The sequence below is a fragment of the Macrotis lagotis genome, chromosome 2 (assembly GCF_037893015.1).
Source record: "Macrotis lagotis isolate mMagLag1 chromosome 2, bilby.v1.9.chrom.fasta, whole genome shotgun sequence".
Lineage (NCBI taxonomy): Eukaryota > Metazoa > Chordata > Mammalia > Peramelemorphia > Peramelidae > Macrotis > Macrotis lagotis.
The window spans coordinates 328,766,266-328,778,503 of record NC_133659.1 but is presented as its reverse complement, the minus strand read 5'-3'; the positions used below and the strand labels follow the sequence as shown (position 1 = coordinate 328,778,503).

Below are 12,238 nucleotides of genomic sequence, written 5' to 3'. Positions count from 1 at the left end.
AGAAGGAGAAGGAGAAGAAGGAGAAGGAGAAGGAGGAGAAAGAAAGAAAGAAGAAAAGAGGGGAGAGAGAGAAGAGGGAGAAATAGGAAGAGACAGTCATATGCACTCAGACACACACACACACATACAGAGAGACAGAGAGATATGGAAAGAGCTATGTAGAGAGGAACAGATACCCTAAGGGATAAAGAATAGAACAAAAGAGAGAAAAGAGAGGGAGAAAGGGGAAGAAAAGAGGAGAGATGGCTATAAATTGAGGCACAATGGAGTCACAAGATCTGGGTTCAAATCCTAGTTCTGCCATTTATTATCCTATATGACTCTGGGCAAGTCACTGGACCTTTATGTACTTTAGGTTGTTCCTCTACACAATGAGGGGTTGGAAAAGCTACCTGGGGCTGTAGGAAGAGCATTGACCCCAGAACCAGAGGATCTGAATTCATATTCTGCCTTTGATCCTTCCAACCTTTGTGACCTGGAGTGAGGCACTTAAATTTGGGGGGCTCAGTTTCTCTAGGTTGCCCAGAGATGGCCCCTTCCAGCTCTAGAGTTCTCATCATAGGAGTGATGGGATCATTCCAAAGGCTTTGGAAGGGTCTCACTCCAGAGCATCAGTTAGGAGATTGGCCTTGAAAAGGAAGAGAGAGACTGTTTGGGAGAAAGGGGAGGAAGAAAAGAAGGAAGAAGTTGAAGATCTGGGGAGATTTGAGGGATAGAGGAGGGAAATTGAAGGGTGGTCACCTTGGTTGATCTGAATCTCTAGAAGTAGGAGATGAGGTCATCTGTTGAGAATAAAGGGGGCAGGTGGGGTGGGGGGCTTGAGGACAGTGGGATAGGTTTCCAACAGCTGCTTGGGGAATTCAATAGGATGTCAACACACAATAAATAAGGATTGCTCAGCAGCACAGAGGGCCTAGCTGAGGTTAAATAGCATGAATTTGCAGTGGGTATGGTCAGCAGGGGTTTGATGACCTCCTGCAGTAATACTAGATGCCCTGAGAAAAGGGTCAGAGAAAACAAACAATGGGGCTCCCTTGGGGCTGGGGAACCATAAACCCAGAATATCAGAAGGTCAAGGGAGGGGATTTCTGGATGGTAGCAAGTGACTCTGTCAAAAGTCATTTATTAATTCCCTACTTTGTGCCAGACCATGGGCTGGGTTCTGGAGTCCCAAAGACAAAAATGAAACCATCATGTCCTCGAGAAACTTATATTCTAAGGAGATTCAACAAATACTATACTGTGTATAATATGGACTGTGACTGTGGAACTGACTAACCCTGGGGTCCATGGAAAATTCAGTTCTGCCAAGGAACCAGCAACAGGCATTGAGGATTTATTTATTTGCTATCTTCATCTTTTTTTTTGTTTTTAAATCACAATTTATTTCTTTGTTATGACATTCATTTTTTAAAAAATTTGAGTTCCAAACTCTCTCCCTCCCTCTAGCCTCTCTCCTACATATTGAGAAGGCAAGTTACCCAATATCAATTACACATGAGAATAATCTTGGTTTTTTTGGCAAGGTAATGGGGTTAAGTGACTTACCCAAGATTGCACAGCTAGATAATTATTAAGTGTCTGAGGTAGGATTTGAATTCAGGTCCTCCTGACTTCAAGGCTGGTGCTCTATCCACTGAGTCACCTAGCTGCCCCAGAAAAATCATTTATTAAGTTATGTGCAATGATACTGCACCAGGCACTTTAGAAATATTTTTTTAGAAATATTTTCCAAGAGGAAAGGGCCAAGGGACAGGCATGAGGGAGTGAGAAGAGGGAAAAGGAGAGAACAGAGAGGATCATCTCATAGTCTGAGAGTTAAGGTGGCTTCAAGTGATCTTGAAGGTGGGCATGGACTAGTGGCCCTTGGAGTTGAGGAGAAACTGTGGGATCCTGGTGCTAAAATGATTATCAACGAGTTTCTCATCTGGGGTTCTATCCAATGGGATGTGGATTTGAGCCAAAAGAAGCATAATCCTAAAATCTAGAAATTAAAGGGACCCTGGAGATCATTGAGTCCCAGGCCCTTCATTTTACAAAGGGAGAAACTGAGACCTACACAGGAGATAAGCCTTATTCCAAACCACACACACTAGCAAATGAGAGAGTTGGGGTTCAAACTTCTGATTCCAAATCTAGACCTCTTTCCATTATGCCAACCTGCCTCCCCCCCCATAACCCTGGACCTTTAGAACAGAGACACCTCGAATATATGATCTGCAGAGAATAGGTTTGTCTAGCTGACATGCACCTCCTTCTCCACCTTGAACAACAGTCCTTCCAGATGTGGTCTGATCTGCGACACCCAACTTCTGTCCTTTGTTCTACTTTTCCCGTTTCCTTCTTGTCATCACTATCTTAATATTTTGCCATCTGTTGACTCTGAAGACACTTAGCTGTGAGTCTCTTTCATCATATTTGCCGGCACCTCCCTATCTTAACCAAGAACACTCTGAGGTTTTGTTACCGTTTCCTTTAGTTAAATGTCTCAAAGATGGGAGTGAGTGTTTCTCAAGATGAGAGCTTGCTCAATCTTTTGACTTCACTTTGCCCTTCCTTGCTCCTGTATGTAGGGGAAAAGACATCCTATATAATCTAAGCCATGGCTACCCAAGGACCCTGCTCCATGAATACCTTAAACCCCAACTCTGCCCCACCTCCAACTCTGATGTAGGATGATAGAACCAAGAGTCTCTTCTTCACGGAGCTACTCTTTGTGGCTTCCCCCTCATGCAAGTATGGGCTCCCTGTCAATATTGGCTCATTTCCCTTTGGTCACACTCAAGCTATTCACTCATGTCTGTTATCAGTGTATTTGGTGAGTCAGAAAAGGCTGAAATTTGGTGTCACTCAGAAGGAATAATATAAAGTCCAGGGTGCTAGAATCATCAGTTTTGGCGATTATAGGGACATCTGTCTCAGGTTGAGTGCTGCCTATACCACTACCAGCTAGGTAACTTTTTCTAAGTGATATTTTAATTTTTCCAGATACATGTTATGAAAATTTCTCAACATTCATCCTTATGCATATGCATTTTTTAAAGTTACATAATTTCCTTCCATCCTCCCTTCCCATCCCCTTCCCTTCAGTGGTGAAGTCAGGTGAATACTGCACATTTTTTCTTCTTTCATTTCCTTCTTTCTTTCCTTCATTTCTTCCTTTTTTTTTCAAGATTACTTCCAAGGAATAACTAATATGGAAATGTTTTATTGATTGCTCATGGATAATATAACCAATTGCTTTAACACATTTGTGTTAAACATGTTTACAGATTAGTCATTTTCAGTATGTGGAATTAGGATTAAGGGAAAGAGAGAAAACCATGAGATAAGAAGGAAATGCATAAGATAAATTTTTTTTTTTTGTAAAAAAGTGAATGTTGTGTTCATTAGATTCTGAAGGGTTTGGGGGTTTATTTGGTTTTGTTTTGTTTTTCTCCCTCTGGATGAGGATAGTGTTGTCCTAATAGCCAGTCTAATAGGGTTTTCCTAGCTCTCTGAATTGCTGAGAGGAGTTGCATCCATCATAGTGATCAACTTACAAAGTTAAGGTGTATAATGTTCTCTTGGTTCCTCTCCCTTCACTCAGTATCAGATCCTGTAATTCAGTCCACGCTTCTTTAGAGTCCAAACATTTATGGTTTCTTATAAAACAATAGTATTCTATAATATTCATATATCGTAACTTGTTCAACCATTCTGCAATAAATGGGCATCCCCTCAGTTTCCAATTCTTTGCCACTCCAAAAAGCAGCTGGGTAACAGTTGAACTAAGATACATCATAGCACAGAAGCTAGAGGACTGATTGTCTTTACCTTTCTTTGTATCCTGAATTTAGCAGAGTGCTGGCTACAGAATATTTGATTCCCAAGTGTTGACTGTCAAGAAGGAGATCTGAGTTCAGGTACTGCCATTGACATATATAGACTACATGACCCCAGGCAATACTCTAAAACTACAATTTATGGAACACATAGCCTGAGGTCATTTGTTTGCCTATTCTGTAGCTTTGAAATAAAGGAGTTGGACTGACATGAGATGAGCTTGGATCTTGGACTGGTTAGATAAAAGGGCCCCTTCAGTTCTAAAATTCTGTGGTTGTCTCCTTTGTCCAATCTGAATCTAGTGAGGAACCTTAACCTGGAATCTGTGAACTAATTTTATTTTATTGGGTTTTTTTGTAAGGTAAATGGGGTTAAGTGGCTTGCCCGAGGCCACACAGCTAGGTCATTATTAAGTGTCTGAGACCGGATTTGAACCCAGGTACTCCTGACTTCAGGCCTGGTGCTCTATCTGCTACGCTGAACTAATTTACCCCCCCCCAACAAATATTGGTAATAATCACTATAATTGATTCCCTCTATAATCCATGTGCTTTATTTTATGTGATTAAAATCATGATTCTGAGAGAAGTCTACAGACTTCACCTGTTGATTGAAAGTTCAGGAATCTAAAACTCACTGGATGGCAAAAAGGGAAGGCTGGGATTAGTCTAGACTCCTAACTCTAGAATTCTTTCTCTCTTCATATCTTATTATGACAACCTTCATTTATTCATTAAATCAGTTAATATTTATAGTTAAGACTACATCTCTTTTTGGGGTCCCAGATGCTAATCAGTTGGGGTTCCCAGTCTCAAAGAGTTTATAGTTGAATAAATGTGACGATCATCTCATGAGAAGTAAAGGGAAAGAAATATAGTTCTGAGGAGGAGCTTAGAGATTGACTAGACCTGAGCAGTGAGGGACAGGAAGAAGGCAATGAAAAAGGAAGAGGACAGCAGAATAGGTGACTGGGGGGAATAATGGTCCTTTGGTCAAAATAAGGAAATCAATGGGAGGAACAAGTTTGGGGAAGGAAGAGAAGATGATGTGTCCAGTTCTAGGTACACTGAATTTGAAATTCTGGGATGACATCCAAGTATTCTAGAAATAGTTAGTGGGTAACTGAAAATGAGGAAATGAATCTAAGCTGAGTATAGAGATTGTCCGCATTGTCTGCAAAACCGTCTGCATAGATGTATTAGGTGACGATGTGGGAGAAGATGGGAGAGAGTAGAGGGAAAAAGACAGAGAGATTGAAGAGTTACAGAATTTGAAAATTGAAAGAAATCTCAACAATCATGGAATTGAAGATGGTGTTTATCCTTCATTCTTGAAGACCATGACATCAGGGAGGTGATGCCATGATGAGTACAAGAATTGGATTGGAGTGGGGAGGCATTATGTTAAGTCACCAACCTCATTTTCCTCCAGAGTCATTTGGGTTCAGTATCTGTATATGAATCAGGATGAGTGGAAATAGCCCTAGATGGGAGGCAACTAGGTTTAGGTGACTTGCCCAGGGACTTACAACTAGTAAATGAAAGGTGGCTAATGCTGGATTTGAACTCCCATCTTCCTGACTCCAAAGTTAGTGCTCTATCCACTGCAAAACCATGGAACTGAAGGAATTCCTTCATTACTAGATACAATCAAGGTCTTTTGGCATTGGCTTGAAGGTCCGCAAGGACCTTGCCTTGAAGAGAAATGGACAAAAAACCCCCAAAACTCTGGAAAGTTCACATTTGGGGGTGGGGGAACAGGTGGGGGGACAGAACTTGTAAAGAAGGCAGAGAAGAATCTAAAGCCCTGAATTAATTTTGTTCATTTTCTCATTTCTTTCAGTCTCAGTGACTGCTAAAGCTGACCACTCTATCTCTGAAATTTGCTTTATGCTCCTGTTTCTTCATCTGTAAAATATGAGGAAGCCAGTTTTTAGTTCTAGATTTGGAATCCTCTGCTCTGTATACCTTCTTACTCTTTCCATCTTTCCTTCTGTGCTCCCTTGACCTTCCTTCATAACATCCCTTTTTCATGGCAGCACTCTGATATCAGGTCATCAGACCTGGGTTCAAATCCTACTTCTGACACTTAGCTGTGTGACCTGTACAAGAAATTTAACTTTGTGGAACCTCCCTTTTCCTTACCTGTTGAATGGGATAATAATAAGCCTAGCTATTACCTCACAGGGCTGTTCTGGGAATCTAATATTGATATATCTATGTAGGCATTATCTATTACATCTAGACAGATAGTATCTTCAAGATAACATTTAAAATGTTTATAAAGATAATATCTATGATATCCATATAGATATTTATAATATTTATAAGGTGCATTTCAGACCTTGAAGCATTATACAAATGACAGTCGCCATTTTCTCTTTCCCTCTATTGGTGCCATCTCTTCATGCCTTTGAAATTTCCTGTCCCTGAAGATCTCAGACTATGAAATTATGGCCCCTTTTGATCCCTGTTCTCTCATCATTTCCATTCCCATGTTCTGAACTAGGTTTTCATCCTTACTGGTGACCTCCTGCCCCATGACTCTCCCCTATTTTCCCATTAGGGTTCACAATGTTTATTTCCCTCAACCTATTAACCCCCCCACTACTTTCTTAATCCCATTGTAATCTTTTAAGGTATCAAACTTCATGTCTCATCTCCAATTGACTACTCTTCTATGTTTGACAAGATATATCTCTGGATTCCTGCAGCTACTGTTATTTGCTCCTATTGCTCACTCCCCATATCCATTTAAAATTTACCTGTAGCATCCTTTTGGGGTTCTATCACTCTCGTAGATGGAGAGGAAATAATGGTTGGTTGGGATACTGAAAGGCTTCCTATTCTCATCCCAGGTTTCTAGGGTTAACCCCAAAGGGCAGAGTTTTTAGAATCATTGCTGAGGGGCGGCTAGGTGATGCAGTGGATAGAGCACCCACCCTGGAGTCAGGAGTCCCTGAATTCAGATCTGGTCTCAGACATTTAATAATCACCTAGCCTGTGGCCTTAGGCAGCCACTTAACCCCATTGCCTTGCAAAAACCTAAAAAATAAAAATAAAACCCCCCCCCAAAACCCCATTGTTCATAAACCCCTTATAGTGAGTTTCCCCTGGATTATTAGCTAGAAGGAATTCTTTTTCATCTGGGAGTCCCAGTCTTGCTGCTTTATTCAAATAACCTCTTCCAAAGTATGAGGGATTAATTTAGCCATTTTTGATATGTGATCCAATTATCAAAACACTTGAGGTCTCTTAAATTTAGAATTTCTTAGCATCAGATTTACACTTTTTTTTGATTTAGATTTTTCAAGGCAATGGGGTTAAGTGGCTTGCCCAAGGCCACACGGCTAGGTCATTATTAAATGTCTGAGGTCGGATTTGAACCGAGGTCCTCTTGACTCCAAGGCCGGTGCTCTATTCACTGTGCCACCTAGCCACCTCTCAAGTTTACACTTTTAATGGATCTCTTTAATCACAGTTTGGGCCTTCCAAGACTCCATTACTGGATTGATCATGTAACTGTGTGCCTATCTCTGTGGTCCCTTCCGTGGCATCAAACCATCAATCAATACATGGTTATTAAATATATACTATGAACCAGACCATGCAACACGCCAAAGACAGGATTAAGACAGTCCCTGCCCTCGAGGGATTTACCGTGATCTTTGCTGATCAGTCCTGCTGGGGGCTCCATGGATTGGCAAACCACCTGCCATTTCCTTCTGCCATGTGTCTCATGTTAGAGATGAGGAACTGAGGCAAGGAGGGGTTGGGTGACTCGCCCGGGGATCCTGAAGAGAGCGTCTGGAGGTGGATTTGCACTCAGATCTTTCTGAGCCAGACCGGAGCCTGAGCGCCCTGGCCCCGTCCTAGCGGTCCCTAGTTCTAATGGGGGAATGAAAACAGCGAGTCTATGCGGACTGTGCCGTCCCCAAGGCTTATGTAGGATTCTAAGCCGCTAAGGCTTAGCCTGGGGCCCTGCAACTTTGGGGACACGCCGGATGACAGCCGAGGAGCCCCGGCTTGTGGTGGGGGGCTCGGGCAAGGCGGAAGGGCCGGCTTCAGTGACAGTTCAGTGTGTTTGTCAGGAAGGAGAATAAGGGGGAGGGGGCTTGTCTGGGGGGAGGGGGCTTGTCCGGGGGAGGGGGCTTATCCAGGGGGAGGGGGCTTGTTGGGGGAGGGGGCTTATCCAGGGGGAGGGGGCTTGTCCGGGGGGGAGGGGGCTTGTCCAGGGGAGGGGGCTTGTTGGGGGAGGGGGCTTATCCAGGGGGAGGGGGCTTGTTGGGGGAGGGGGCTTGTCCAGGGGCAGGGGGCTTGTCCGGGGGGGAGGGGGCTTGTCCGGGGGGGAGGGGCCTTGTCCGGGGGGAGGGGGCTTGTCCGGGGGGGGGGCTTGTGCGGGGGAGGGGGCTTGTGCGGGGGAGGGGGGCTTGTCCGGGGGAGGGGGCTTGTCCAGGGGCAGGGGGCTTGTCCAGGGGAGGGGGCTTGTCCGGGGGTGGCCAGGAGGGGAGGGCCAGCAGTGCTGAGGCTGGGGGAGGTTCTGCGGGGCCCGTGGACCCAGAGGAGGGGTCCGCGCCCAGGGGTGCCCGAGAGGCGAGCGTCGGGGCGCGACAGCCCCCGGGCTGGGGGGGAGCCCCAGGACTGTGAGGGGCGCATCGACCTTGACCTCGCCAGGGAGGGGCGCGGGGGGTCCCGCCCCGAGCTCCGGCTCCTCCTTCCCCGGGAGCCGGGAAGCCCAGCCCGAGCCGCCCGCCGCACCGGCCCGGCTCCCGCCTTCTGATTGGCTCCCGCCTCTGCCAATCGTGGCTCTCAAACTCGGCGGTCCGTTGGAGAGCCCCAGGGGGCGGGGCTCCCGCCCGGGCGGAGGGAGGGGGGGTGGGATGCGCCGGAGGGAAAGCCGGCTTCCAAGGTCGCCAATGGGTCGGCCGTCCGTCCGTCAAGCGGGACGGCTTGTTGCTATTGGGCGAGTTAAAGAAGGAGGGCGGGCGCCGAGAGGGCGAGGCGGCGGAGGGGCGGGGGCAAAGCCAACGGAGCTAAGGAAACACCCGTTCCTTCGGCTGCGGAGGCCCCGCCCCCTCCGCTTCCCACTGGCCGGGGCGTCCGTCCGTCGGGCCGCCCGAGCGCCGCGATTGGCCGCGGCCGTCCCGGGCCCGGCCCCGGGTCGCGCCTCTCGCCGCTCGTTGGGCGGCAGCGGCCGGAGGGCGGGGCGGGGCGGGCCCGAGAGAGGAGCGGCGGGGCTGGGCGCGGCGCGGCGAGGCGCGGCTCGCAGATCGCCGCCGTTCCTGGGCAGGCCGGCCGGGCACACGGCACCGGGCACTCGGCACCGCGACCCCGACCCGCTGCTTGGCTGGCGCCGCCGGCCGCGCTCGCCCGCCCGCTCCCGCGCAGCCCGCCCTCGCCCCCCGGCCCGAGCGCAGGTGGCCAGCCCGAGGCGGCGCACGGAAGCGGCCGCACGTCCGCGCCAGGGGCCCGACGGCTCAGGTGAGGCGCGTCCCGCGGGCCGGGGCGGGGGCCGGGGCGGGGGCTGCGGCCGGCCGGGCCGGGCCGGGCCCCGCGCGCGCCCTCGCTGCCCCCGCCCGCCCGCGCCTGCCCTCTGCCCTCTGCCCTCTGCCCTCTCCGCCCCTCCCCGGCCGGGCCGGGCCGCAGACAAAGGCTGCGCCCCGGGGCTCCCTCCGGCCCCCGCCCCGCGCCCCAGTTTCCTGCGGCTGCCGAGGCCCCGGGTGCCCGCGGCCCGCCCTGCTCCCCGACTTCCTCCTTCGGCCGCGGAGCCCGGCCGGGGAGGCGGCGCCCGCCCCGCGCTCTGCCCTCGGCCTCCGTGCCCGCCGGGCAGCCCCCCGTGCCCTGGCCGCACCTGCGGGAGGCGGCGGCTCTCCCCGGCCCGGCAGCGGACACCCCCTCCGTGGCGAGCCGTGTGGGGGCCCTGGCCCCCTTCCCCCGGGCCACGCCCTGCAGGGCGGAGGGCACGTCCTGGGCGCGAAGCCCCTGGCACAGGAAGGCAGCGCCCGCCGGTGCTGTGGCACCCGCTGCCCGCCGGCCCCACGCGCCTTCACTTTGTGCCCAGTTCTCATTGACATCTCTTCCTGCCTTTGAACATAGCAGGAGGCGGCGGCTACTGTTGAAAGTTAGGAGGCCTCGCCTGGTCCCCCGAAACAATGTGGCTCACTTGGCTTCTCCTGGGAGCCCGAGCGCCTGACTGCCTGCACTCTGCCTGGTTCTTCTTACGTAGAAGAAGCAAATCTTTCGGATATTTTTACCAGTTTTTTCTTGCTTAGCTATTGGAGCGCTAATAGAGCACCGGGCTGCGGATCTCCCTTAGGATGATGGTTGCCTGTGGTCTCAGAACCCCACATAGGAGGGAATCCCAGGCTCTCTAGGGCATCCCCCCAGCCCCTCAGTCTGGGCCTGCTACAGAGTCGTGGCGGCTTCAGGAGAAGTGCCCTGGCACTGTGGGAGTTCAGAAAGGGAGGGGGCTGAGAAGGCCTCAAACAACTGAGGCAAGAAAGTGAAGAGTCATTTAGTAGGTAATTGGGGGTAATTAAAAACTTCAAAATTGTGCTTTATAATTTTAGAGCCACTATGACCGCAGCTGGCTGGCTCACCCCAGGCTGAATGTGACAGTAATAGGCTTTGCTTTTCAACAACTTAGGAGATCTCCCCTCGTTCAGTGGGGGTGTTGAGCGACCTCCTCTTGAGCATTTGGGTTTGGAGGGCCCCGGACTAAGAGGCCACAGAAGTGCCAGGCCCTTGTCCCACTCTTCTTCTGAACGGGTTGTGTGAATGTGGTCTCTGTGTGCAGACTGTTTGCTCATCTGTAAAATGGAGACGATGATGCCTAGCCTTCTCCCTACCTCACTGGGCTATTGTCAGAAGCCAATGAGATGACTCACGGGCTGACTCTTTGGAGCCTCCATTGGCTGGGGAAATGTGAGCCAGCATTTCCTAGACTAGAAATGGGAGCCTTGGGTCTCAGATCTTTCTCTTCCTGATCCATTGAGATGGGGAGGGGGGAGCTTTACTGTATCTAGTTTTGAGCTATTATTCTGGGGAACCCTTCTTTTAAAAAAAATGTAGACTTCACTTGGCTACAAAGGAGTGGTATTCGATTTATTCTCTTCTAGGGTAAGACGTGCATCTAGATTCCAGCTTGCTTATCTTGGCATCTTTTTCCTGGGCATCATGATGAAGCAGAGTACCCTATTGCCAGGAACCAGGCTGGGCCTGCTTTCTGCAGTTTCCTTTCTTGCTAATCCTTCAATGAAGTACCTTAAGACTGCCCTTAACCAGCTTAACATTTTTATTTCAAAAGGAGAGGAGGGCTTGGCAGTTGTTTTTCCTCTCTGCATAGCCTTTTCCCTCCTCCTCCAGAAAGAAACAAAAAGGGGATGAAAAACCCAACCCAACCTCTACCTCCTCCTCCTGAGTCTCATGTTCCAGAAATAGTGAGAAGAAATAACACATCATGGTGGTGTCAGAATTGAATGAATGTCCCTACAGCATTGTAAAGTAGCATCTCTTGAGGGGCCTAGGACAGGAAGTGCCCTAGAAATCCTCCCTTTGTTTGGCTCAGCAGGCAGGCAGTAGGGTCTCTTGGCCTTCACCCCTGATTTGAAGAACACTTCTTGCATTGCTCTGGGCCAGGGGGAGGTCCCTGGCAGCTCTGAGGACTATTGAAGGGACAGGCTTGGGAGAGGGGGTGGAGTCAGAGAAGGTTTTGTGAGTGCAGGAAGGTAGCTGTGGCTGGCATTACTGACTCCACTTTGCAAATGAGTAAACCGAGGCTTGAGAAAACAAGATTTTATTCAAGGCTATTTAACTGATGAGTATCAAATTCAGGATTTGAACCCAGGTCTTCTGCCTCATAATTTATCTAGGTCTCCTTTCGCAATGCTATGCTACCATCATAATTATAGCACCTGTTTATATATAAGTATTTTTTGCCTTTTGGTCTAGAAGGTTCTTCCCCCCCACTTGGGTGAAAGAGGTCCCAGTGTGGCCAGTAACTCTACTGAGGCAGATCGCTTGTCCATGGCCCCATGTCTGAAGCAGCACTGGCAACCCAGGTCTTCCTACTTCCAAGACTGGGCCTAGCATTCCTCCTGTTTAGAGGGTAATCGGGAATATTCTCCCTATTTTACAGACTTCTGAACCCAGGAGGCATGTGCAGCCTAGACAAGTTTCAACTTTGCTGTTGGAAAATTCCTCTGCCTTTATGTCTTAAGCCCCCCTCAGATTTAAGACCAAGTCTTATAGCTTGGCATTAGGTGCCTGTCTATTGTGGAAAGCAAAAGGTTCTGCTCTTAAAATCAGTATTCCAAGGTGTTCATCTCCAACTGCTGCCCTCGTGCTGGGCTCTTCCCTTGTCTGAAGTACCTCCCTCCTCAAGTCGACCTCATTTTAGTTTTCTCATTTGTCAT

The 12,238-nt window shown here is 49.1% G+C and overlaps 1 protein-coding gene across 1 annotated transcript in view; it reads left to right on the top strand.

The window, feature by feature from the left end:
* The first annotated feature begins 9,200 nt into the window (after positions 1 to 9,200).
* The window catches only part of MYH9 (myosin heavy chain 9), an 80,955-nt gene continuing 77,917 nt past the window's right edge, over positions 9,201 to 12,238 (top strand). The window contains exon 1 of the mRNA XM_074226832.1: positions 9,201 to 9,305. The gene's annotated coding sequence lies outside the window, so the exon portion shown is untranslated. The remainder of the gene's footprint in view (positions 9,306 to 12,238) is intronic.